Below are 24714 nucleotides of genomic sequence, written 5' to 3'. Positions count from 1 at the left end.
TGATTTGCTATACTTTTGTCGCAAATTTGCACATAAACTGCTAACAAACTTGGGTTAATATCATGGACAAAGCTCATGCTTTTATGTGCTCTCAGGGCAATCGTATCACTAAGCTTTGTTTTGATTTATGCCTGCAGAGGTCTGCAGTGGCAAAACCCGCCATCATCCAGTGTTCTCTGGCGATTCTCTGGTAATTCATCTGGGTCTCCTGTCGTGTCTCTTAAAATAAAAAGCCTGCAGCGTCTCGCCGGTCTCCCACTCGGCGAGCACCACAGGGTCTCTCACAAAGCTAATGGTCACACCGGGGCTGTCAGCCCTGTCTAAAGCTCATCCTTTGTGTGAGCTGTGCTCCCGTCTCACCCCTGTCGCCCTGCGCCTTATTGCAAATGTCAAGAATATTGATTTGACTCAGAGCGACAAAGTCTTCATTCTTTTAGTGAAGCTGCACCAAAAAAAAAGCTAGACATGACCTTCATGCGTATTTTACCCAGGCAATCTTTTACCTCCTAACTTTAAGGTAGATGTTCTATTTCTTTTCTCTCCAACAGCACACTTAAGAAAAGCTGAAACATTACAGACACACTGCTAGGTTGTGGGAAAATCCCAGAGATGAAGCACTTTTTGAGCAACACACCACCTCTTTTGGAGGTTTGCTCCGAGGCGACACGAACATACAGATTGTTTTTTTTTTTCATCATAACTCAGCTGATGTAAACAGTGGGGGGGCAGAAGATATCTTAGTTTCTGATTGATGTCAGCTTGAAGAGCATAGGAGGAGGTCTGCAAACATCCAAACAGAAAAAAGATACACAAGAACGAGTGGATTTGAGGTTCTACTTTTCAAACAGCAAAGTTCTGCAGGTAAAAAAAAAAGACTGTTTTTAAGCCTTTTGTCTCAGTGTCACAAAAAACGATGTGTTACTTAGAAGTGAGAAGCACAAAAAGAGATGCTCACAAAAAAAAACAAAAAGTGGAAATACTACACCTCATGGCACTGAATCAAATTTGCATGATACCCTGTTTCTTCCGTCTTGCATGGCTGCTGTCTAATTGTTTCTACAGAGAACTCATTAGGAGTCATTTGGCTGGAAAGTCTCACCGGAGTCACTGCAGTCATCTGATAACCTCCACGTTCCCTTTCAGGGGAGTGAATCTGAAATCCGCTTACAAAGACAGGGAAAACAAAACACCTCTGATTTCCCTGAGGTGATGCGTTTGCACACCTGATTACACAAAATGTAGGAAGTTTTTGTATTTCCAGCGGTGCTTGATGACAGTGTTGTTGTGTGACATTCATAGGTAACTTCCCTCTGGAGGCTTGAAGGACAAACATCAATTTCACACAGAAAACAGTCCTCCATCAGCTTCATTTCAACTTGATTTTGATATAGTTTGAAACTCAGTTGATTCTGTAGTCTAATCTCTTCCTCAAATCTCTGATGAATAAATGAATAAATGCCCCATCTGTGTTTTCCTGCAGCTAGGAGTTTGCCCTCTGACTGTACTTGCTTGCATCGCGGTCCCTCTCCTCCTGCCCCACACACTCAGGGGAGCACTTCCCCGTAACACTAGACGCATCCGCTGCATCTTCATTGCTCATTATTTTACCCCACAAAGACCTTTGCTGGAAATGGGATATGCTGTAATCTGAGAGAAAGGTTTAACTCTTTGTTGTGTCACTCTGTGAATTGCGGGATCTAGAGCATTGCCGAGAGATGGGCAGCGATGAACTGATGCTCGGTTATCATAAACGTTCCAATGGTCGAACTCCAATCATTCTGTGTTTTGAGCTATCTGTACCTCAAGAATGAACATAGACCGAGAGGATGTAAATATCACCACTTTATTATCCATCCATCGCAACCATTACTTGTATTTTCAAGAAAAGAGAATCTCACAGTTTGTGATCAGGTTTAATATTTAACAAATGAATATGAGGGATACAGAACCTTTTATCCTTTTGCTTTACACTTTTGAAGGCAGACAACACACATCTGCAACAGCTGCTTGTCTGAGGGGGTGCTGTTCAAAATGAGAACCTAAAACCTAGAAGAAAAAATCTTGGCAAGAATGCAAAATAGCAACTCCAAAACCTCCAGCTTAAAGCAAATTCACAAGCTAATATAACTAGAGCCACATCACTTCACCAAGTTAACACCACCTAGTTTGTTTCTAAAGCAAGTAAAATGGTTGAGGGCAAGCATGTTGACGAAGTAGTTAGTGCTGTCACATCACAAGAAGGCCCTGGTTTGAAACTTGGCTGGGTCTTTTCTGTATGAAGTTTGCATATTCTTGCCGTGCACGCATGGATTTTCTCCGGTCACTCTGGCTTCCTCTCACAGTCCAAAAACATTCTTCATAGGTTCGGTGGTGACAAAATTGCCCCTTAGGTGGGATTGTGTGGCCCTGCAACAGACTGGCGACCTGTTCAGGGTGTACCCTGCCTTCAGCCGACAGTAGCTGGGATGGTTCCAGCAACCCTGTCATCCAAAAAGGGATACAGCAGTTTTGGAGTTGAAGAATGGTTGAACTTTACAGCAAAATAAGAAAATAAAAAATACATTACTTACAATTACTTTTTCACTTTGTAGTTACATTTAATGACATCTGTCCTGATCTAATGTCTCTCATTTCTTGTCATTTTATTGAATATTTGTGATCTAAACTGTGCTCCAAAAGGCATCATCTTATAACTGCAGGTGACTATTATAAAGTTAAGCTCCAGAATGGCCTTTTTGGGAAAGTTCCATCAACTGTCAGCCTTATATTTCAAATGCTATCTCTCGATAAAGGCCATGGTTCTGGAATGCCATAAATGTTTTTCAGCTTTTTCTTGGATCACATGTAAATTGAGACTGTTGGTTTCATTTTTATTTCCACATAAATTTCCATTCTCCAGGACTTCTGCTGAACCCAACCTCTGAAAAGAACTTGAAAATAACACCATCACTTTTTTTTTCCAGACAAACAAGAGTTGCATGTCCTGTCCACTTCAAATGTTACACTCAAATGTTTAGCATTTACTAGCACCATTAAACCAAACCATCTAGGCAAACAACCAAGTGTGGACTTAAATATCCTTCTGTGAATGTGTTAGTTGCATAGAAATGTGCAGTTGGATGTGTTAAAAATGACAATGAATAACTTTTTGAAATGAATTTTCCTTCAGGCAATAGTCAAAGAATCACCTCTTTTCAGCAAGCTCAAATTGCGATAGATGAATAAAAAAATACAGGTGTGATTAAAACTGGTATGTGGATGGAAGTAGGACCAGCCATGTTGGCATCTGATTAACTAAACCTGTCTAAAAGCACCAACAGAAGCAGGACTCACCTTCACTCACTGCCATCCTGCTCCTCTTTCAAGGCTGGCTCTGATCATCCCTGGAGGCTTCACCTGCTCCAAAACGACTGACTAGCTTTGGTCGTTTCATTTAAAGTCACACATTAAATAAATTGTGGGTGGATGCATCGATTCTGCGAGGTAAGGTGTTGAATGTAGGGTGTGCGTCATCGATTTGACTGACATTTAATGCTCTGACTTTATTTTTTACTGAAAGACAGAAAATATCAGTTACCTCCAAATACCCAAGGAAAACCAAAAAAAAGAATTATTAAAAAAAGGACAGTTTTGGATGTCTGAATTAGTGTGATACAAATGCTGTCATTTGCTTCACTGTTAACACTCTTGTGTTTGAGCGGCTCATAATTGTTTGATTAAACGGCTGAGTTCAGTGCCACTCAGGGAAAAGAGGGGTCTATTAACACACAGGAAATATTGTGTAACTGCCTTGTGAACATCAATCTGCTGCATTTTAGACACATGAGTGCAGTTCAGCTCTGTGGGATTTAGCTGTGATTATTTCAGGCCAGTCCAGGTGGAATGCCAAAGAAATCCATCAAGTGATTATGCTGTGAAGCAAAATCAATGTTGTGTTAAATAAATTATGTTGTTGAGTCAAGGCTGCATTTAATACACTGTGTTAAGACCAATGTTGGAATTGGTTTAAATCTAACCTGACAGGGTTTGCTGTTGCAAGTCCAGGCCTGTTAGATGTATTTCTGGAAAATGAGGAAAGTGCAGCTGTGAAAATGGCCCAACCAGGCGTTGGAGCAAGACTGGTGGGAGGCAAATGAAGAAGAAGCAGCACAACCCCAGAAAGCAGACTTTCTTCAGGCTCATTTATCTATCCACTCAATGTTTCCCTGAGCTTGGCTGTACTTGCAGCTCTCCCCTCCAATAGGAATGGGTCAAATGCAGCAAAACAAATGGCACACACTCACAAAGGTGAGTGGCAATAATTGGAATTTACCTTGAACTTTAGCTGTCATTAGAAGGTAAGTCAGCAGCCTTGAATTAAGAAAACCAAGACCCACTCTGAAGAAAATCACGTTTTTAGCGTTTTTAACATGGTCTTATTGCATTTTTCTGATGATCGAGGATGTGAATCAGGAGCTGATTTACAAAAAAGGTTTTTCTACTTTCTAAACAACCAATGCAGTGTCAAAAGACAAGAGCACGAATGGTAATTAATACATTTGCCATAATGAATTTAAACCTTTAAAGTCTGTAAAAAAGAACTTGTTTGAATGTGCATTGCATAGAAAATAACGAGAAATACACCAACACAGACATTTTTTCTCTCTTTGGCTCCTTTAGCCCTTGTGCTATCTTAGATGACCCCACCCTTACATTGACGTGTTCTCCCTACCATGACAAAGGTGGATAAAGGTAGAAAGATTTCATGTAATCCATGGACACCAGTGAAGATCACAAATCATTGAAGAAAAAAGGTTCAGCGCACTGTCTAGTGGGTCTAGATGACCCAACTCCCAATGTTAAAGTGCCTAGGATAGCACAAGGGTTACGACCTCTGAGTTCCACCTTTGTACCATTTTTTTTCTGTACCAAAGTATCCTTGATAACTCAAGGAAATAAGCCTCTCTGTTGTGCTCTCTCTGCGTGCCACTGTGTTTTGACTTTTTATTTTTACTAACAGCACAAAGGAACGCCAAACTACCTGTGCGAATAAGTGAAAGCTGATTCACTGTGGTGACCCCAAAAGATGAACAACAATAACAAAGGACCCATGCTAGATCTGCTAGATAAAACACACTGATTTCAAATCCAGCTACACATTTGAAATCATAGAGCCAGATCAAGCCCCAATTGCTAAAGTTCATCCACTGCAGCTATGGAAAAACGCAATTAGAGAAGAAGTGACTCTCCCATCTTTTTCACCCAAAAAGCATTGTTTCTGAGTATCAAAATACAAGAAGCTGATGGATTAGGGTGATAACTGAAACAACTGATCCTGTTGCAACCTCCTGTGACCTACTTGACTTGTGACTGTTTGCATCAGAGTCCCATCCGTCCATTTTCTATATTTTCTATATACAGGGTTGCTGAAGCCTATCTAGCTACTGTTGGGTTAAGGTGGGAACACCCTGGATAGTTTACCATCGCAGGGTCTATAGAGATAGACTAGTTATAAACTAGTTATATAGTTGACTAGAGATAGATAGGCTATAGAGGCCAATAACCACACACTCACATTCACATGTAAGGGGTGGTTTAAAATAACAAATTGATCTATCAAACATATTTTTGGACTGTGAGAGGAAGCCAGAGTGCTCGGAGAAAACCAACACAAGCATAAGGAGATAGTGCTCACTCCACACAGAAAAGACTCAGCTGAGATTCAAACCAGGGATAACCGCTACACCAAAATGTATCAAAAGAATATTAAATTTTTTAAAAATGTTTTTAAAAACCATTTCTAAATTCTCAATAGTTATTGCGAATTTCTTTAGACATATTTAATTTATTCTTATCTCTTTATTAGCTTGTAAACCTCGGCCGTAATTTTTTTCCTAAAGCCCAGTCAAACATTTTATAAACAAGTTTTTTTTTTTTTTTTTTAAAACCTCTTTAATTTTTTAGTTCACACAAATCACAATTAAATGTTAAAAAGCAATTTTTGTGTGCTTAAAATATTTCCATTAATATAACTAGAAAGTCAAAATCCCTCCTGGTTTTGTCATAATGTTTCATTTATTTATTTGTTCCTTTCATGAAAATTATTGATGTCCAATATGTTTACATGTTTGACTTACAATATTGAACATTTTCATGATTATAAGGGAGCAGAATTAAACAATACAATTCTTATAATTGTCTGCTCCTTTTTAAACATTGCATCACATTTTCATTTCTCACACCATCAGCTGAGCTCAGATTTCACCAAATACAGTTCAAAATAAACAGTAAATAGATACAAGATTAAAAAATAAGTTATACAAATGGAGGGATGGATAAATGAAATAAAATAAAAGTCAGTTAGAAAAAAGTATGAATTTCAAAAACAACATGATTACAATATTTTATGGGCATCAGTTTTTACACACCATGTACTGTTTGTACTTTTTAGGCTATATTCAACAGCTGATGCCATGGTCCTGAATTGGCAGGAACAGCTGTGTCTCCGTTTTAGTTCACGGATATATTTCTTCTCTGCCTCGAACCGAGCTAAAGTTGGACGTGTGGACTGCCAGTCAGCTCTTGGGCTTAGTTCCACTAGACGCAGACCAAGAATTGTAATTGCATTTGGCTCCCACTCCCACAACAGGATTAGGTTATTGGTAGCCAAGAGGCCCTTAAAATTGCCCCTTATTATCAATTGCTTGTTGAGTGTGAGGAAAGGTCAGTCGGTCTGGTATTCAGCGTTCCTTTTTGGGCATAGACCGTCATCAGTGTGAATTGGTGCTGCCCCCAGCTACACCTCTCAGCCATTGAGAAATGTGGCTCATCACTCATCTTCTTCTTTTTATATTATTAAACACATTTTTTTTTTACTTTCTTACAAAAATAATGAAATATTGCCGAAAAGATTCAACTTTATTTCCTGCCCTGTATTTCTGTGTCTTCAAACAGATCCATAGATCATTCCTTCTTATCGGCTGACAATATGTGCCATTGCTCAGCACCACAATAAAATAGACTGCAGTGCTATACTGTCTGGGAAAAAAAAGCTTCTTCGTTGTTGTTTTTTTCTATCTTTGTCTCTTATGGGTTTTTGAAAAATTGCCTAAAGCTTTTTCTGTGTTTTTCTCTTCTCACAGAGCCTTTCTCCCTTTTATTTAAAATAATTGGCTGTGAGAAACGTATGATATGTAGAAACGACGTGCAAGGGCTCCTGAGGTGAAAAATTCTCCTGTTCATCTTCCCTCATGAAAGTCCAACGTGTCTTTAGGGTTAAGCTTGTCTTGGGGCTTTACTGCACAGAGGAGGAATTTAGCAGGTATGTGAGGCAAACTCTGTTTGAGTCTAGTTTGCAAAAGTGAAAAGTAGATTTTCCACCAATCCTGATGATTATTTCTTATCAGTCTGCATTTAGTTCTTTTTTATTTTTATGTATATTGCAATGTCACAAAGCTAAAATGTTAATATACTCAAAAGAAACGTCCAATTCATGAACACTTGAACAAAAATATTGTCAATTTATCAACTAAAATGACCACAAAAAAGGAATGGGAAAACTAAAATTAATTGTAAAAAAATGTTTGCTGTTTGAAAGAATTTTTCTTTTTTTTTGAAAAAGGAGTTTCGAATATTTTTAAGCTGCAGGATAAACACTCGAGATGCAATGATTCACTTTCCTGACAATTTGGTTAAAACAAACTTTTCATGACTACATCATATCAGTATAACCATTTGTTACTCTCTGTTGTTTTTGATTTATTTATTTATTTTCACCTTTTCCACTTTGCAGCCGTCTCACTGCCCATCTGTCTGTCGGGAGCATGGAGGGTGTTGTTCTCAATAAAAAGAAACAAAAACCCGATCTTTTTTCCATTGGAATGTCTTTATAGGTCATTTTTTTCATTGAGACAAATCACAAGAGACACTTGCTGTCATTTTTAAACATTTATTAAAAGAGTTTCTGATCCCCCTATGCCCCAAATTGGTAACTATTTTACTAACTTTATTAATCTGTTTTTGTTTATTTTTATTTATTTAACCTTTATTTATCCAGGCAAGACAGATTAAGAAAAAAATGTTTTATTTTCAACTGTGGCCTGGCCAAAGGCAAGACCTCTGTGATTCTCCTGCTCAAGCTGCTGCCATATTCCGATGCACTTTAACGGCAATAAATTATTTTGATTCATTCATGATATGCAGACTTCTACCAAAGCATTTATTTGAAAAAATAAGCCTGAAATATACACAGCAAAGTAATAAGAAATATATAAATATCCGATCACTGATCAGAAAATAGCATCCGATACTGATCGAGCCTGAAACTATGTTGTTAGAGCCATTTAAACATCTTACACTGTTTTTACTGCATTTGCAAAAGAATAGGTCAACCTAGGAGCCCAGCAGTTCTATTGGCTGGGATGTATGACATAGCCAGTTGCACATTGTTTTTTGTTTTGTGAAGTTACAGAGCAAGAGAGCGCACTAGTTTTCGACCGTACTTTAAAGTTCTTATGTTTTATATGTTTTTGTATTTACATTTTTTGTAACAATCTTTTTGGGAAGTAAACATGTGAAAACGAAGAACTTGGACTGTGGAAGTTCATTTAAGAAGGACTCGTCAACCATAAGCTCTGACTCTATAGCTTAAGTGTGCCTTTCAGAATATAGACGGAGCCACACGTACATACATGATCGGACCCAATTTCTGATAACGTGATCAGATCAGAACATTCTTAGAGTTCAAACCTCGACCTTTGGGTCACAGTTTTCTTTCGGATCGATTTATGATTAGTTTATTACAAAACCACAAAAGAAAAATATTATGAATATTTTTTTACATTTGCTAATAGGCCCTCAACAAAGGCGAACAACCAATCCGTTGGCATGAACTAAGCCTGGTTTAATGTAACAAAACAATAATAAATATATTGAATTTTTCCACGATTACGTTCAATGTTTCAACACACGGTTGAGTTTTAAACGGATACTTGTGCCATCCCTAATATACACTGCAACAGCTCTATTTTATATGCATGTTTACGTGCTGCGGGAAATAAATTGTTCCACATTTAATCTAATTTGTCGCCTCAAATGATTTCTTCGCTCCCAATGAAGCAAAGAAATAATTTGACTTTATAAAGTCGTATATAGAAATTCCATAAAAGCAAAGACGTCCACCGTGTTCTTTCAAAGATTTATGCAAGAAATTCCTCTTTCAGGGAGGCATTCACGCCTGAGTGCAGGCAGCCCACCTCCTGAGGATAATGTGAATGACCTGGTGGGACTATTTGTTCCCCAATTTGTTCTGCCGTTTTTCTGGATTCCAAGAGGTGCCTTTGGTTAGGAGCTGCTCTGCATCCTGGACTGACTGAACTTCCTAACTTGGTGTGAAGTAAAGACTTCTGTTATGAGCTTTATAGAGCTACCTTTTGATATGAATTCCTATCAGTTGTTCATCATGTGTATTCAAGTAAAAAGTCAACTTTTATGTGGACTATTTCATGTTTTCTTTTTAGGTTGCAGCCTCACAGCATCACTAAAACTGCCTCTACAACTTCATTTCCTGCTAGGCCCCAGCTCTGACTCTCCTTCATCTGACCTTTCACACAGTTAACCCCATGAATGGACAATAGCGCCCTTTACTTGGGCCCCATGACCACAGCAAAGCCTGCAGCTGGAGCGCACAGCAAGCCTTCTTTGGCCCGAGGGCATGCCAACAGCTGAGAAAGATCACCGACCTGCCAAGGGGATTTTTATTTGAATGGTCAAGTGGTCGCAGATGTAAAGGATGAAAGTACCCTCTGCACAATGAACCAAGATCAAAAACTGGAGATGTATGAGATAACTCAAAGAAATTGGCTTTAACAGGTGCTGAGGAGCCTCATGGTGGATCTGCTGGACCTCAGAAGAGTAAACATCTGAACAACTCCAGCTGTTTACTCTGTATGCTTTTGATTTCTTGTCAGATATCAAAAGCATCATATAGTCTGACACAGGGTTTTTGATGAGTGTCAAATGATTACAGACTTAATAACTTTTCGATAAAAGAGAAAATCCTAAAAGCTGACCAGTCCAGCGACCGGGTTCACTTTAAATGAAACAGGGCATTAATGGCGGGGACAGGCTCTGGCAACCCTGCGACCCCGAAGGAGGATATGGTGGATAAAGAAAATGGATGGATAAATGAATTGCATACATTCCAAAGGGGTTCATTGTAGGAACCAGGCATATTTCCACTCAGGGTTGAGCTACAGGGGGGCAAGGGGGGACAGCTGCCCCCCAGCAAAAAGCTTTGCCCCCCCCCCCCAAACTTTGAGTCAATATTAGTATCATTATTGACAAAGATTAAGAGGGGCTGGTTTAGCTCGTGCTGGTTTGCGGCACCCTCCGTCCGTGAAACCAGGGTTCAACTCCAGGCTGCTCCCTGTTCCCTTCTCTACTTCTGTGCCAGTCCCAAGCCCGGTTGCTTTGAGAGGGTTGCATCAGGAAGGGCCTCTGGCGTAAAACATTGCCAAGTTTACCATGCAACTCATTCGCTGTGGCGACCCCTGATGGGAAAAGGGAAACAACAACATTGACAAAGATTAAGAAATAATCAACAAGCTTCTTTAATCATTAGTAGTAGTGCCTCAGCTGTTTTTTTTTATTAACAACAAAAACCAATCTCTTTGAAATACCTCTTTTTGATCCTTTAATTTGTAATTGCTGTTCCCATTTGCCACCCTTCCAAAGTCTTCTGCCCCTTTACCTCCACCCATGTTAAATGTTATTGGTCCACTGTTTTCACTGGACCAATAACCACTGTGGTCATGGGATTCTGGAGGGCGTTAATGAACCAAGAAGGACAGGGATGTTGGTGGAAATGACTCCGCCCACCTCAGCGTTGTGCTGGAAATGCCCTTTGCAAAGTAAAGCGTGAGTTTTGTTGAATCCAACAAGAGGTCTACCCAACTGTCCGGTTTGAGGTCTGATACAATCAAATTACCGCCTCCCTCCCACTCACACTTACACAATCGTAATGCATTAAAAAAAACACTAAATGTCAAAAATGTATTTTTTGTTTTGTAGTTAGTAATCATACAAAGCTAAAAGACAAATGTATCATAATACAGATACATAAGTTTAAAACTTAAGATGAAAAAGTATAATATGACGGTGGCCCAGAAGGGTCACAACACATTAACTCACAACAAAACACATTAACTCACAACGCAACACATTAACTCACAACACAACACATTAACTCACAACGCAACACATTAACTCATAACACAACACATTAACTCACAACGCAACACATTAACTATCAACAAAACACGTTAATTGAATATCCCAAAAAGTAAAAACTACAAAATAAAACAGTAAAACACAAATAAGATTCAAAAACAGAAACAACACAAAAGCGTGGATAACCTACAGAGTGTTGCAAATTCATGTTAAGTTTCAGCAGATGTGGACACAACCTAAACGTCTTTCAGACTCCCTGCGGAACATAAATCTCCCTGCCAGCCCACTAAAAAGTACGTCAACATAAATTATGGTCAGTGAAACCGACACAGCATGGGTTATTTATAGGTTTCTCATCTACCTGTTTAACCCCTTCAGCCATTCACTCATCCAGACCTGACAATCAACAGGGTTTTAAAATCAGAAATGATATTCAAGAACCTGTTTGGTTCCTTCATCAATTTAATGATGAAGATTTTTTTTCTAAATGAACAAGTGTCTTTATGTTTGAAGGCAGAAAACATTAACTTTATTAGTATAAATGACTTGGAGAAGGTTGTTGTGTTGTTCATCTAAGGCTTTCTGTTGAGATATTAAAATCTGCTGTTGTTGAATTATAGTGAACAGGTCTTATCTTCACTGACCAGGGAGATTACTGGGGGAGGGGACTGCAGGGCAGGGGCAGACAAAACACATTAATGACATACAGAAAAAAAAAGTCAGTGTTTGAATAAGCCTGTGAGAGATGACAAGATGTGCTTGATTAAAATTCTGCCATTATCATTATCATCATCATTTCCATAAGGCTTCCCACTCCTCCAGCCCTGTAATGACACACTGTCCAAGAAGCCATTTGATGCCTAAAGCCATCCCAATACTTGGCCCTGCCCCTCTCTGTCTCTCCAAATGAGTTTTCATTAGCATAATGGTGTGAGCTGCTGCTAAGTGATTTCTTTTAATCAACCCTGGAGTCACTGGTAATAAGTTGCAGATGACTTAATTAATTCTGATTAATACATGTGGCATCTTCTGACTTAGTTTTGGCTCATTTGTCATTAAAAGTGGGACATTTGTGGCAGCTGAACATCATAGGATTGCGTTTCAGACCATTTTTTCAAACCTTGGCTTCAATCGAAGTCTTTCGATGGCATCTGTCAGATTTTAGCTCCTCCTATTCACAGGTTTGGCATCAATCTAATTAAAGTAATCTGACAATCTTTTCACCTATTCCGTATTTGCTCTATTTTCTCCCGGCTGGTAGAAAGAAAAACATCCAGCTGTGCAGAGACACAAAGAGAATAAAATACTAAGTGATTCTGCAGAAGAGGAGGAAAAAGTTGTTAACATTCATAGACCTGAAAATAAAGAATTGCCTGCAGAATACATTACACAGCAAACACAAGGGAGGTCACGATATTCATCTGGATAGCATTGTATCTGGAAAAAATAGGATTTTAAAGGCACAGAATGTCAAGCTTCAAATCAGGATGTGTAATCTTTCACGTATATACCTCGTGGAGGGTGGTAGAGCCATCTCTCCTTTTGAAAATAACAAGCCAAACAAAGCTTCTTGATGGAATAGACACACATATGCCCCGAAGTCAGAGAGCTTTCCTCATACCTAATTTTTTCTGAGTCAAAGATTGATGCTGCGCGCGGCTTAGACGGGCTGGATTCACACACGTTCCTTTCACACAACTTCACCAGGATGTGTTACAGCAGGATTGCAGATTACAAAAGCTGTTTAATCGCGGATTGATAAGAACAATTGTTTCCCAGGAAACCAGACTGCCACACATTTACCTCCCAGACAAGTAACCTCAACAACTTCGCTCTTTGTCATTCTGTTTGCATAGGCCCTTGAGTTTCTTAAGCACACACAGATCACTCACACCTACACACATAGAAACACACAGGCAGTGTCAACACTTGGGTAAAACATTCAAAAAAAAAAAAACCCTTTGATTTCCTTTCTGTTTCCCTTTGACCTCTGACCTTCTGCTCCAAACATATACCCTTGTCTTCTTCTGAGCTCCTGTTTAGAGTTATGGCAACGCAGGATTAAGTCTGAGCAGAAACCCCACCCGGGCCGCCTCTCACCCCTTCCCAGGGTCTTGTTATTTCTTTCGATCTATCTATCTACTCTCATCCCTTCCCAGGGTCTTGTTATTTCTTTCGATCTATCTATCTATCTATCTATCTATCTATCTATCTATCTATCTATCTATCTATCTATCTATCTATCTATCTATCTATCTATCTATCTATCTATCTATCTATCTATCTATCTATCTATCTGTCTATCTGTCTATCTGTCTATCTATCTATCTATCTATCTATCTATCTATCTATCTATCTATCTATCTATCTATCTATCTATCTATCTATCTATCTATCTATCTGTCTATCTGTCTATCTGTCTATCTGTCTATCTATCTATCTATCTATCTATCTATCTATCTATCTATCTATCTATCTATCTATCAATCTATCTATCTATCTATCTATCTATCTATCTATCTGTTTGTGAGTGAAAGCCACACCCCACAGCTGTGCACCTGGAGCTGCTCCCATTCCAGTGTGGCAGTGAACCCACACACCTGTTCACACCTGAGGCCTGTGCCTCTGCGCTCCCATTTCGTCAGCGGCTTTTGTTAACATCCATCAACTCTGTAAACTCGCACAAGGTAAAATAAAATAAAAAGCCTCAGGACTTTCCATGCCTCAGATATGTGACACTCTGCTGTGTTAAACAAACAATCTCCAAAGGTGTCAATTTGCAGGTTGATTAGATATTTGTACTTTTTTCCTACTTTGCTTTGTAATCTCACCTGGGCTGTTGAACCAGAACAAAGCAGGTTGTCATGATGGATTTTCTGCAAAGAGCTGACCATTGTTCTGACTTCAGTACAATGGGAAGACTGTATTATATGCATTAAAAAGTAAAATCAAGGATTTGTTTTGCCTTGTGATAAAACTGGTATGAAATTCTGTATTCCCATGGTATGCATGGCAATAGACATTAGAATATAAGTTATTAAAAGAGCCAATTCAAATAAAAAAAAGGGAACCAACTGCATATCTTATATCATTTCCACTTCAACAGATTTCTCAGATCTTGAAAGGGATGTGGGGTCCACACAAACTGCCTGCTTGTGTTCTGATGGTATCTCCTTACTAAGGGAAAGAAACTTAACAATCCATGTCCAAAGTGGGCTAAATGCAGGCGGCATGTTTTAGACTTTCAGCACCCTGGTCTGATTTGGTTTGATTGGGTGGGAAATGTCAATACATGTCTCGCCTTCTTTGGCTTTGGTTTGTTTAAACACTACATCATCTGCATAATCACACAACTGCTTATCTGGAAGTAGTACAATAACACAGATGTCCTGTACAAGAAGGGCCAAAGTCAACTGCATTTTCTGTTTTTTTATTTTTTTTTATTTCAAGCATTCAAAACAAAGAAATACTAAAGAAGACAAACAAAAGAGATACACATCTAAACATAGATATTTCAAACTTAAGATAATTAGTCATGATTTGATTAGAAACTAAAAAAAAGTAAAAGAGATGCATATCCATATATACATGCCCATATGTAAATGATCCATTACGATGATCACTTATTACCAGTCATCATGAATAGTGATATATATATATATATATATATATATATATATATATATATATATATATATATATATATATATATATATATATATATACTTATACAATACATGAAATATTGACTCCATTAAGTGTCAGAGGAGACTGAGGCCTTCAGAGTCAGTAGCCACTTTGGGAGCGAGCAGCGCTGACCAGGATAAGAAGAATCTGAATAAGCTAGTGAGGTGGTCCAGCTTTGTCCTGAGCATTACCGCAAGTGATTTATTCCAACAGCCATCAGACTGCACAACTCCTTCATGTGACTAGATCATCAAAAAAATACTAATTTATTTATCTATTCATTTATTTATTTACCTATTTGTCTGTTTGTAAATGGTTATTTGGTGTTCCGTGATTTGTATTGTTACTTGTTTTTTCTCTTGAGCTGCCATGGCAGGTAAATTTCTCCTCTGTGAGATCAATAAAGTCCAATTCAATTCAGGAACCTTAGGAAGAATAAAAGCAAGAAGAATAACAAACGTATTTGACTTTCATTTATTGTGACCTGCATCAACCCCACAACTGTCAACTTTTAGTATTTCCTATCTATTTTTTATTCATGATCTATGTTCGTTCATCTCCACTCCTTCTGCGCTTTGGTTTGATGCTTAAATTCATGCTGTTGCGAATCAAACCAGGGCTCATCATAGGATACTTGCATACTCACACTTACCGGTACTTACATTTTTCCATACTCAAGTATGGAAAAATCTCAGAATCCGAATAATTTATTGTCATTACATTGGAGCAATTTGAGCAGCTCGAGGCTGTAAGGATACAGAAGATAGCAATGTGCAAAATATGGAACGAAAATTAATCTTTCAATTGAATTTGGGATTTTTCTGCAGTAGGAACCATTATATTTATGTACTGTATTACATTTCATGTCTGCCTGCATCCTTGTTTATAATTAAGGCTCATCTACTTGACCAATTAAATTAAATTTGGGACATTTTACCCACAAAAATGCAGTTTAATGACAAATACAAGGATATAAATCCCCCAAAATAAAAACAGATCAGTACAAGAATACCTACAAACTCAACAGGATTAGGAAGGAATGGCTTGATGAAATCTGAGCAGGTTTTTTTTTACCCAGATTTTCAGTGTTCCTTCCTAACATGAACCTGTGAAGGTCCAAGGTGAAGAACCAACAGTACATTCCTTAAAAACCCTCTGAACACCTGTCTGTGTCACAAACATGTCACGGTGCAAAAACAGCTCCGACATTCCATGCTTGCGACTTGACCACCCAAAACAAATGTGGGAGGTCTGAGCTCGATCGGTAGCCTCACAGCGAGGCTCAGCTCTCCCTCATGGCTGCTGACAGGTATTGTTTTTGGCCCATCCTTTATGCTCCCTCTCATTTGTTGAGACAAACGTCTCAACAAATGAGACGTTTGTCAGCAGAGGCTCGTCAGCACATAGAAATGCCAAAAAGAAAACACACGATGAAACTAAAACACAACTTTTGACACATTTCATCAACTTTTGTTTCCTTCTTTCTAACCTGCACTGACCTGAACTACAACCGACAGTGTTTGAATCATGATAGAAAATCTATGACAACACAACTCTTTCTCTAATCCTTAGAGATTAATGGTATGTTTTTCTTGTGCTGTGTTGTAACGTGGCTGATCTAAGATGGTGAAGTACAGACAAGTATATGATGTAACTTTAGTGGCCACTGATACCATTTATGTACAAAAATATCATAAATATTGAATTAATGGATTAAAAGAATCATCAGCTACATATCTAGACAAGCCAGCTGCTAATCTGTGCAACTATACGTGACGAGGGAAGTAAATAAAGGAGCCCACCAAAAAAAAAAAGGCAAAATTGGTTCAGTTTCACCCTGAGGTGGAACAGAAACCTGTCCAGGGTGATAACAACAACAACTGGGATCAGTTTCAGCCCACCTGCAATCTTGAACAAAGTGAAGCCAATTCTCCTGATCTAAGGTTACATGAATTTATCGGAGAAACGTCCAAATCCAGCTGCCCTGGAATCTAAACGAGCTCTGATATCAAGAGAAAATCAGCTGCAACACTTTGGCATCCAAACCTCTGCCCTGTTTCAAACCGAGGTCACGACTGAAGGTAACGAGCTTTCTTTCTGTGAAAGCAAAGCCAGAAGTCTCAATGAGAGCCCAATTACAGGTCCGAGAACATCCTGAGGCCTTTTGTTGCCTTTAGGAAACTCCTGCCAAGCAATGCTGTGAGCACTGAAATAATTAGCAGCACTCCAGCAGGAGACTTTTAATACTTTAATGATTGTCTTTTGAGTCATTTTGTCACATGTAACTACAAAAATCAAACATTTCCAACCCAACAAGCATCCGTCCTACTTTTCATTGAGTAGTGTTTATGTTTTTTTTATTCAAATTGTTATTTTATTGACATAAATATAATAATCTGTTGCAAAGAAGCAAAACACAAATTCAGTTTTAAATCAAGACTATTAAAACCAGGAAGCACCTCAATTTGCTTGCAGCTCACGAGCAGTCACCGGGCTTTAATATAGTTTCAAAAGAAAGAATTAAGCTTCTCAAGTGAAGTCAAAGCTGTTTATAAGATGCCAGCAGCTTAATCACAGTTGATGTTAAATTCCAAACCATTTTCAAGCCTAATTTCTGTTCCTGATGAAAACCCTACAGCAAGGAGCTCCTAATGTACAGATCTTCCATTCAAAAATGAAAATATATAGAACTTCTCATGCTAAAAACAAGCTGAACAAGAAAAGTGTTTGAAAGAAGGGAAAGCTCTGACCTTTGCATTTCTACAAAGCCATTTCCCAGACTGAGGACCAGTTCAGACGTGGCTTTTCAGAGCTTTTATGTGAAGGACATTGCTAATGTGACTGACGTGCACAGCCCACCACAAATACTAACATCACCCTGGAAACTAATTCTCAATGGAGCTGCCAATACACTGACATTACTCTTCAGCTGGTCAACAGGATTACTTCTCTGCATTCACAAGCTTGTTGTCAGGGTGCTTTATTCTTATGTAAAACACAGAATTTGTTTCTAAATCTTTTATTTATTTATTTATTTTTTACTTCACAAGCAAACACACTGTTTGTGGAACCGGGAGTCACAAAATCTTTCTCCACAGAAAATTTATAATGACAAAAAAATGTCATCAAACTTCCCGAAGCCGCAGGATTCATATGTGGTTTGCTGTTTTGTGCTTGCTCTGCCTGTTTATATAGTTTTTTGAGATGTTATCAGCCCTGCGAGAGTCCTCATGCTTCATATTGTCCTCAGCGCAGGATCAAAGAGAAGCTATCTTCAAATGATGATAATATATCAACCATGCCCTCCCATGAATGGCTCGATTTTAATCTGGCAACAACATGTTTTGGTATTCTCATCCGCTGCTGTTATCCCTTTTGCTCCAGTGGGAAAGCAGAGCAGGGCTTGGTGTAAACACCCACAAAGAGGGCTTTCGCTGCCTTTCTTGTTCAGGTAAGAGGCTGCCTCAGCCCACAATGCACTTCTGCCTAAAGCCTTCTGGACAGTAGCTATCTTTTCACAGGGAGGATTGGGAGGGTCTCTCTTTTCCCACAGAGGAAACTCCTTTTGAGCTCGTATACGATGGACGCTTTATGGAGTCTGAATGGGGAGCTGTCCCTTTCAATGCATTCCTCTGCGTTTCTGCTCTTACAGAGGACCAGTGAGCACCAAAATCAGCATCTAAATAAAACACTCACTCCCCCCCTTTTTCCTCCCCCTTCCTCCCCTTCCTCCCCTCTACTATTATGTGAACTTATGAATCCATAGGAGGTTTATTTGAGATGCAAGTCTGAAAAAAACACTTTGCTTTGGCCTCCATGGGGGCATTTCAAAACAGAATATTGTTGTTAATCTCTCAGCACCAGTCTTCTGTCAGCTGAACAAAACACAGCAGCTATTCAGGAAAATAATCTTTATTGGTTGCTAATTTGATTAAGCATCACTGACATATTTAAAATCCTTTTTTAAGTAAATCTTGCTCTGTCTTTGCTGTTAGAAGGGGATAATAAGTCTAACAGGCGTATATACAGCATACAGTGCTCTAGGGCACAGATCAGATGCTTCATCCACGGATGAGGGTCTGCTTAGCTACTGCTGCTCAGAAATAAAGAGAAAAGTCACTCAAACAGTGGATGTCCAGCAGCTTCATTCAGCTCGGCTCCCATTTACACTTTCTGCAAAACATCAAAGCCGCCGTCAGAGTTGAACCAGAAGAACAGACCCTCAGAGAGGAAGGAAAGACACAGCACCCCTTTAACCTCTGCATCATTCCATTCAACCCAACAGAACTGCTTTGTTTTCATGGGTTATCGGGCTAATACTGTTCTTTAATCTTACATCACAACCATTCAGGATTAAAACGCGTTTTCTCCCTGAACATGTGTCATCCCACAAAACCTGTGTGCATCCTCAAAGTCGTTTTCAGACAAAAAAAAGTGCAATAAAGTCCTTGTGCTGGGGTTCATCTCTTTTCTCCACATCTAACTCCTGAGGTGTGCTTTCAGGGAGGAGTTAACACCACCAAGTGGATCAAAGCATGGTATTTGCACAAGCCTTTCTCCTGCTGCCGCTGCTGCTGCTGCTGCTGCTGCATAATGAGGTGAATCTAATAACAGTGTTGTAAAAACCCATCCACGAGGGAGACTAGAACAAAACATGACTCTGAATACCAATTTTTATTTTGTCTTTTCTGCTTCTTTGGCCAAAAACTCCTGCTTTCCGCTGGCAGCCGCTTCACAAACGACAGCAGGAAAGCTTTCTGTGAGGCTGTTGCATAATCTGCCATACTATTGCTCTTATTAATAAGGAATAATGGTTTTCATGAAACATGTTCAATATTATTTCACTGTGGGATGGAGTATTGAGTACAAAACAATTATGAGACCAATCCTTTACTAAATTCTTCCTAATGACTTATGTCGCATAAGAAATTAAACTGATGGATCCTTTTCTCTAAAAGTCCCACTCTGATCATCTTACGATTTATTGTAAAAGCGTTCCAAGTGATGCTTTAATTGTGATCATGCTGTTTTTAGTCAAAAATCAAAAGCCTGTGTTGTTTTCTAGGATATAGTTTCTGCAGATCGACAGTAGCTAATTAGAAATTCACCTCTGAGTTGTGGACAGAACCGTTGGGACTGGGTGAGCCCATCCCTTCCCATCATCCTATCTGTTAACACTCTCTACCGCTAGTTTACAGACCCCTACAACCCCAACGTAACAACTGCTTCTGATTCACAACAATTTGAATAAGGAAATGTGAAATTAAGGATTAATTTTCTTTATAATATGTCCTCCCTCACGAAAAAAATGCCACAAGAACATGCAAAATTTTAATTGGAGTGGGTCTTTAATAAACATCAAATCAAGTTAGCAGAAAAGCCTTACATGTGGTGTTGTTTACACCTGTTGTGGCTCATAATTTCATTTTTTTTTTTTTTTCCATGTTGGGAATATATAACAAAGCATTACAGATGTGGAATGTGAGCTTGATTTTGGACCAAACGATATTAGTTATTTTAGATTATATTTATGATAATTTATCTCTATTCTGTGACATTCGGTCGTGTTCACATCTGTCCGAAGTCAGAACTCTGTCTCCCCCTCTGGTCACCAGCGGGAACCATCTCCAGAGTTCGAGCCCCACTTCCTGGATGCTGCACACCTGAGTCTCATTCACTCAATCATCCACAGTCAACTGAATCACTGCACAGAGCTGAGTTCAGTGTGAAGTATTGGTTGTGCCACTCTGCCTTCTTTAACAAGCGTTATTTCTGGACTTGATCTGTCCCCTGACCCTGACCCGGACTGACTGTTTGCCTGCCCCACATCTGCCTTTATTCTGATGATCCTATGCCTGTTATCGACTCCTGCCTGCCTGACCCTGATTTAGCTTTGTGGACTTGTAGCTGAGTTAATGAACCTGCTGCATTTGGATCTAGCCATCTGCCTGTTCTTGTGACAATCTCATAATCTTGTTTTGGTTCGTACTATGTCTCTCACACATCAGAAATAGCCTTCTCATTGCTAGAAATTTTTTCAGGAAAAAGTGTTTGTCATCTCGTGGTTTTCAAACAACTTAAGCATTTTTTTCCCTCCTTTTCGCCACATCATTTTTCTTATTTTAAGCAATCCATAAAAATGTTCAGAAATGTATTTTTTAAAATAATGTTGGAAATAAAAACTTTGAAAACAAATTCTAGAACAAAGAAGAATACATTTTAAAGAAGGCGTTTAAATTTGGACTCATTCTCTGCTGTAATACTTTGGCTGAAAACAGCAATCTGGTGGAATAAACCGCTATTTGGGAGGTCTGTTTAATTAACATTGAGGCCGAGCCTGACAGCTGTGATGGCAACAGCCGAGCCAATCGCAGGTGCTGTGTGTGGCAAAGGGAGGAATGTCTGCGTGTGTTTGACAGTGGAGGCCAAGCGCAGAAATGAGATGACAGGTGGCCTGACCTGGTGCCTGGCTGCCAGAATGAGTTTGACTTGAGGGGCTCAGCAGAAACGTGACAGTGTTAATGAAAAACTTGCAACTACAGGGACGAATCCACAACAGCTTACTTTCTGCAAATAAAGAAAAAATAAAAATATTTAAAATGAACATATTTAAATAAAAAAAGTTTTCTTTAGAGTCCCTGATGAAATGGTATATTTATTCTTTGTTTCAGACTGTCATTTATGTTTTATTTTCTCACAGAGCTTTTTCCAGAAGTGGAGTGTAGCTGCAGCTCCAACAACCCGATCTTCTGGGAGTTGCTCTAAATACCTCATAGCCTCCAGGAAGTGGAAGCAGACGGAGCCCAGGTGTACAACAGCTGACTGGCACAGACACAAGCTCCTTTTGTTGAAGGACCTATTTTTGTCTGTCCTACAGTCATCATCACTGGATAAACTACACTGTCTTCAACTTTTAGCAAGAAGCTGATAAATGCGTTCAGTGAAAGCCCGAGGTCACTAAGTAAGAAAAGTAAAAATTTTCATCAAAGTAGTTTTCCATTAATCAAATGGGCTGTAATTTATGGCCAAAGTCAAAAAACTGACAGCCCCAACAAGCCAAATGAAGGTAAATGAAGTTTCTGGCAGAGTGCTGGTGAAATAATTTACAATTATCTTGTAAATGAGATTCAATCTTTACATTATTAAAAATGTGAATAAATGAGTTGGAAAATTGTGCCCTTTATTGTTCAGTTTATGACTGTCTGACACTTAAAGGAGAAAAGATGTACAGTTAAAAATGCATACATGTATTTCAGTAAATCAGCTTAAAAAGTGATATTTATTTATCCCTCATGTTCATGAAAAATATACAGATAATTGTCCTGAAGTTGAGTCATGGCCTCTTGACACAGTTCCACTCTGATCATCTTTTGATCTATTATAAAAGTGCTCCCAGTGGTCTTTTAAGTATGATTATGCCGTTTTTAAGCAAAATTTTATAAAAAAAAAACTGTCACTTTCTAGGACATAATATCTGTAGAGCTACAATAATTTACCGGAAATTCACCGCTGAGTTGTGGGTGGAACTGTTGCCGTGGAACAAGCCCGTACCTTCCTCCTGTCATCCATCTGTTCACATGTTTTCCCACTATCTTACAGTCCCTCACACCCCCAAGCTAACAACCAAAATGATGAGCAATATCAGTGCTATCAGCCGTGCAGTTTTGAGCCAGATGCCAACTCAGACGAGGAAAACAACGACGTGTATTTGTCCGTAAGGATACTTGGAGTGGAGCAGGGAGCTTGTGGCCTGCCGATTGTACCACCTAGGTCGCAGCTATAGGCTTTTTCCATCTGCATTTTTCCGTTTGCTCCTGATTCACAACAATTTGAATAAAGATAAACTCAGAAATGCAATTTTAAGATTAATTTTCTTTATATATGTCCTCCATCCTAAAAAAAATGCCACAAGAACAAGTAAAAAACACCAAAAATATGATTTTAATCAGTGTGGGTGTTTAAAATATTTTAAACTTGACTTGTTGAAACAGCTAAATGTAATCCCATGTGAAGAGTTTTAGAAAATTTGGTTATTGAAAATGTTCTTTGAAGAAAATACAGTTTTAACCATTGTCTGTATAATTAGACTGAGTGCCCCTCCCTCTCATGTTCCAAACAGGAAGTACCCGGCTCTAAGAAGCCAAAATCCCACAGTTCTAGTGAAACATAAACAGCTACTATTCTGTCATTATATTTGTCAGAGTAACTATTCTTCCTTTGCTATTTTTTAACATTTTTTCTTGCAAATCCAATTTTTTAAATATGTTTTTTGTTATAGCAAGTTATTCAAATTATAAACTGACCAATCAATCAGTCAACCAACGTGGTCTCACGCCGAACATTCCAAATGATGGACTTTCATCAAGCTCACTCCTAAATGTGAAAGTGGTTGCCATAGAAACGTTGACTTAGATCAATCACTACTTATTGACGTTGTCTGGCTCCAACATGGCGGCATTCGTATTATGAAAAGATGGCAGCTGAATTGACTTCATTTTGTTTTTAGCTAGAAGTAAGTCTTGTGATGTCACTCTCACTCGATCCCTTTCTCATATTTGGTCAATAGTTCACTTGTTGCTCAAGTAAAAAATATGCATAAAGAATCTCCACAGCCACGAAATAGCTGTTCAGGGCTGTTTTTTTCACAGTTCTGTGGATTCTGCATGTAGGAACTAAAAGAATGGGTCAGTGTGTTTGCTTGAAAGTCAGGTCCTATTAGAAATTGAGATCAGAAGTTTAATACAATTGATCAGCAAGAGGAAGTGTGAAGGCTGAAACTTCCTGGTGGACGACTGCATTGATGTTGCAACCGATAAAATAGCGGGACCATGATTTTCAAGAAAACAGGTTTTATCACAAAAACCAGGCCTTGTGGTAGAGTGTCCGCCCTGTGACTGGGAGATCGTGAGTTCAAATGCAGGCCAAGATTCTAAAAATGGGACCCAGTGTTTCCCTGCAACACTCAGCATTAAGGGGGTTGGATTTGGGGTTCCCAAGCGCAGCTGTGTCTGCAGCTCACAGCTCCCCCAGGGGATGGGTCAAATGCTGAGAGCAAATTTCACACTATAGCTGCATGACAACTAATGGGACTTCAGCCAAAGGTGCCTCTGCCATTGTCTCTGCTCTAAGTTTGATTCAAGCAACCGCGCTTAAAGCAGAACCCACATGTGCACTCTGGCTCCTGGAGCAGTCCTGTAAATCTCCTCTACATTACTGATCGAGCTTTGTCTCTAAATCCTCTCGAGGCTGGAGCTATCTAATGTGGCCCATGCACTTTTTTTCTGTCTTTTACCACATTTTCCCTCTTGTCAACACCCCATTAATGTGCTTGGACACAGCACTCTGGGAACAGCCAGCTTCTTTGGCAGTGACCTTTTCTGTCTTACAGTCCTCTTGCAGCGAGGGTCTCCCTCCCTATTGTAAGAAATACTGATCAAGACTGACAGAGCATGTGAAGACCCAGGAAACCTTTTGAATAAATTCTCTATTTGGAGTGTAACACCTTAAGAGTCCTTCTATTGAATGTTTTTACAGTGTTGAAACTTTTTCAAATACTGGATTTAGGGTTTTAATTACTTGTGACTTGCCAATATTGTCAAGGTGTCGCGCACGATGAATCTGGATCGTTTTTTTTAACTTATACACAAAAAAGGGACATTTTTGTCAATCTGTATAATGCGATGATTGCTGCAAAAGATCTGATTTCATACTAACAAACAGTAATGCCTTTTATTTTATATATTCTTCCAATGTCAGATTGAATGATGCTTGAAAACATGGCTGCACAATTCATACAAAATAAAAGAATCAGGAAAAAGA

General features: G+C 38.9%; 1 long non-coding RNA gene across 2 annotated transcripts in view; it reads left to right on the top strand.

Moving 5' to 3' along the window:
- Positions 1-22011, top strand: part of LOC144992453 (uncharacterized) — a 72676-nt gene extending 50665 nt beyond the window's left edge. For both annotated transcript variants that reach the window (XR_013656422.1, XR_013656423.1), the window contains exon 3: positions 21596-22011. This is a non-coding gene — a long non-coding RNA (uncharacterized LOC144992453). The remainder of the gene's footprint in view (positions 1-21595) is intronic.
- The last annotated feature ends 2703 nt before the right edge of the window (positions 22012-24714 follow it).

The sequence above is a fragment of the Oryzias latipes genome, chromosome 6 (genome assembly GCF_053564925.1).
Source record: "Oryzias latipes strain Hd-rR chromosome 6, Olatipes_Hd-rR_3.1".
NCBI lineage: Eukaryota > Metazoa > Chordata > Actinopteri > Beloniformes > Adrianichthyidae > Oryzias > Oryzias latipes.
The sequence above is the reverse complement of the archived record's forward strand: the minus strand, read 5'-3'. Positions and strand labels throughout refer to the sequence as shown.